The following is a 3,949-nucleotide window of genomic DNA, read 5'->3' as shown; positions in this document are numbered from 1 at the left end:
AATCATAATAAATTTAATGTTTAATGAAACCCTCTCCATTTAAAGAAAGAAAAGAAACACAATTAGACAATTTGTCTCTGTGATTATAAATCAAGATCAAATCTCCGTAAACATAGAGAATACTACATGGCTTGCTGTGTCGTACCAGCATTGCACGAGTTTTTACATTTAGTCAACTTTTGACTAAATGTTTTAACATAGAGGGGGGAATATAGACGAGGGTCGTGGTGTATGTGTGTGTGTGTGTCTGTGTGTGTGTGTGTAGAGCGATTCAGACTAAACTACTGGACCGATCTTTATGAAATTTTTCATGAGAGTTCCTGGGTATGATATCCCCGGACTTTTTTTCATTTTTTCGATAAATGTCTTTGATGACGTCATATCCGGCATTTTGTAAAAGTTGAGGCGGCACTGTCACACCCTCATTTTTCAATCAAATTGATCGAAATTTTGGCCAAGCAATCTTCGACGAAGGCCGGACTTAGGGATTGCATTTCAGCTTGGAGGCTTAAAAATTAATTAATGACTTTGGTCATTAAAAATCTGAAAATTGTAATTAAAATTATTTTTTTATAAAACGATCCAAAATTACGTTTATCGTATTCTTCATCATTTTCTGATTCCAAAAACATATAAATATGTGTCGCCAGTTAAACAAGTTGTTACAGCACTTGCCAAACTAACATCTTAGAGGCAAGACGGAAGGCTCTGTCGCTCCAATGCGCAGGTAAACTATTTTTCAAGAATGGTTTAGCATAGCAGTAATTCTTTTATTATGATGGTGAATAAGCACTGTAAGAGTGTTTATTTATGTAATATGCATTCATTGTATTGGTTGTTATTGTGGATACTTTAAAGGGTAATTAATTCGGACGAGTGTGTGTGGTTGAATGTGAAGTATAATTACGACCCAGGGTGAATGATGAGTGAATTACTACGTGTACCACATAAATATTTAGAATATTAATTGACTCCCTTATTCCTTAAAGGAACCTGTCTATCTGGAGCGGATGCTGCCGGAAGTCGAGAACTATCTTCGCGAGAGCTTCGTTCAGGAAAGCAGACGCAAGGAAACGGAAAAGACTATGAACGGAGGATATCTTCGAGTCTACACTTATGAGCAATTCAACAGACGTCTACGGCTATGGTGGTAATTTTACTCATCTAGTGCCCTGGGTCGTTATGTTGAAGGGTGATTGAAGAATTGCTGTGAGTGTATGTGTATTTGTATGTTACGTTCTGTGAATCATATAAAGTTAAGCTATATTTTTTTCTCGTATTGTTTGGAATGAAGTGTGGGAGAAAGACGAACGCGTACGAAAGAAAGAATATTAACTTCTGACTGTCTATAACTATTTTGAGAATTTCATTCCTGACAAATTCTTTTTTTCTTTTTTTGGTGACAATTTTGTATTTAACGAGGGTAATCGAGACAGCATGGTGTAGCCTGCATTGTACTTGTGGTGTGGCCGCCCAGCTTTTGGTTGGGTTGGCGAGGAGAGGAAAGGAAGTGGAATTCACGAGAAATGTGAACCACAAGTCATGGTTTTCCGGAGTTGTTCAATCCAGTGATGCTTCGGTCTGTGCCAGTGAACTGCCTCTTGTTTGTCGTCCTCTACACGTGTGTGAAGTCCATGACGAATGCAAGTTATTTTGTTAAGTGACAAACACTAAAAAGGCACCGAAATGGTGTTCTCCTGTTCAGTGGCGTGGTGTTAAGACGTCGGCCTCCTAATCGGGAGGTTGTAAGTTCGAATCCCGGTCGCTGCCGCCTGGTGGGTTAAGTGTGGAGATTTTTCCGATCTCCCAGGTCAACTTATGTGCAGACCTGCTAGTGACTTAACCACCTTCGTGTGTACACGCAAGCACAAGACCAAGTGCGCACGGAAAAGATCCTGTAATCCATGTCGGAGTTCGGTGGGTTATGGAAACACGAAAATACCCAGCATGCCTACCCAACGAAAGCGGAGTGAAGCTGACTATGCTCTTAGAGTATAGTGTGGGGAACCCAAATGGGCAAACGAGCTCACACGTAACCAGACAATTATTCTGGAACGCTGAAGAAGAAAGGTGTTCTCCTCACCTAGAGGCCCAGTCTTTACGAGGTGACTACATTCACCTACTACCCACCGACCTACTTCATTACTATCTGATCCCTCCTTTCACCCCATCACGCTTAGAACAAGTCACGCTGATATATTTTTTATTAAACCACTTAATAAGCCTGGTTTATTTTTAGTATGGTAATCAAAGTCACTAGAATCTGTCTCGTTTGGTCAAATATCCATACAGTACACTAAAATGGTAATAATACCCTTCCACACCCTTAACTGAGGACTAAAGCTACAATGTAAATGTTGAAAGAAAAAAAAACAGTTAAAAAGATATTGAAAAACAACTCGGCTTTCGCATCAGTACACACACACACACACACACACACACACACACACACACACACACACACACACTCTCTCTCTCTCTCGTTTTCTTATTCAAACGCACACTTCATCCATACCACTACAATTTCTTTAAAAAAAAAGAGGAACTTTACTTCAAACAATTTAATTTGTTTCGTTTATTCGATAGATCTGTAATCATAAATAACTCGACAGAATGACCAAGCAAGCACACATGAGTGTTCCAAGGCCTAAGTTTTGTGTAAATATTGTGAGTGGCAGTTACTGTAAGGCAAAAAGGAAGAGAAATAAACACACACAAACACACTGGACAAAACTAGTCTACAGGAACCTCTCACAGGTAACCGTGTAAACAGTAGCCTGTCTGCTTATCGGAAGTGAAACTGGTCATCTCATGTTGTTCGCTTTGTTTTATTTTTTACACACACACACTAATCAAAAGAACTAGGTGTTTAGATGTCAGATTCAGTGTCACAATGTTGAAAATGTGACCGATTTATTTGTTTGCTGTTTTGATTGCTGCTTTGGTGTTTATTTTGGTCAGACTGCTGCTTCTTCGCGTATACCTATCGGACCAGCAGATACTGACTGTGCGGTATGGGCCAAATCGTTTTGTCTGCGCCAGTGTGTGTGTGTGTGTGTGTGTGTGTGTGTGTGTGTGTGTGTGTGTGTGTGTGTGTGGGTGTGTGTGTGTGTGTGTGTGTGTGTGCGCTTCCATGCATGCTAAATTCTTGATCTTGCTTATGCCTGTGTGCGACGTCCTGTGTCTTGATATATATGTTATTCGCTCAATGATTTACTTTCTTGGAACGGAAGATAACATTTCATGATCAGAAAATATTTATAAGTTCGGGGAATCATTAAGGATTACAGGAGTACTTCACAACCAAATAAAAAATAATCAAAAACAAACAAAACCTAAAACCCTTAAACCCACAATCTGAAACAAACAAAAAAAGAAAATTCAATAATTTTAGAAACTGTAAGTTACAATTCCGGAATACAATACATTTTCATAACTCACATGGACGGAAATATTAATCATACAAATGGTTACTCTATCGTCTACCGATAAAAATGTAAAGGTTGACATTTTCTGATTAATAATACAGAATACGTGTTACAATTAAAATTTCAGCTGCATACACAAAACCTACATAAAAAAATACATAAATCACCACAGAATATATCTGGACGGAGAATACACATTTTAGAGAAACGTTCAGCATCACAATAGAAACACACAGTTTATAATTAGTAATCCTGCAAAGTTGTCCCCTCATGGAAGGTGTCCCCTCTTTAGAGGGGCCTCACCCACATGGCAGGTACCACTGTATCCTGTCATCAGTTGCCTCACATTACTGCTAACGCAAAGATCTCCCATCCTTTCAATCGTAACAAATAAATTTCTTTCTTTATTTGGTGTTTAACGTCGTTTTCAACCACGAAGGTTATATCAGGATGGGGAAAGGGGGGAGATGGGATAGAGCCACTTGTCAATTGTTTCTTGTTCACAAAAGCACTAATGAAAA

The 3,949-nt window shown here is 38.9% G+C and overlaps 1 protein-coding gene across 1 annotated transcript in view; it reads right to left on the bottom strand.

Moving 5' to 3' along the window:
* Nucleotides 1-2,546: 2,546 nt before the first annotated feature.
* Nucleotides 2,547-3,949, bottom strand: part of LOC138971798 (doublecortin domain-containing protein 1-like) — a 101,701-nt gene continuing 100,298 nt past the window's right edge. Inside the window, exon 41 of the mRNA XM_070344614.1 lies at nucleotides 2,547-3,949. This exon is cut by the window's right edge and continues 3,374 nt beyond it. The gene's annotated coding sequence lies outside the window, so the exon portion shown is untranslated.

This window comes from Littorina saxatilis, linkage group LG7 (assembly GCF_037325665.1).
Source record: "Littorina saxatilis isolate snail1 linkage group LG7, US_GU_Lsax_2.0, whole genome shotgun sequence".
NCBI lineage: Eukaryota > Metazoa > Mollusca > Gastropoda > Littorinimorpha > Littorinidae > Littorina > Littorina saxatilis.
This window is presented reverse-complemented; position numbering and strand designations above follow the sequence as displayed.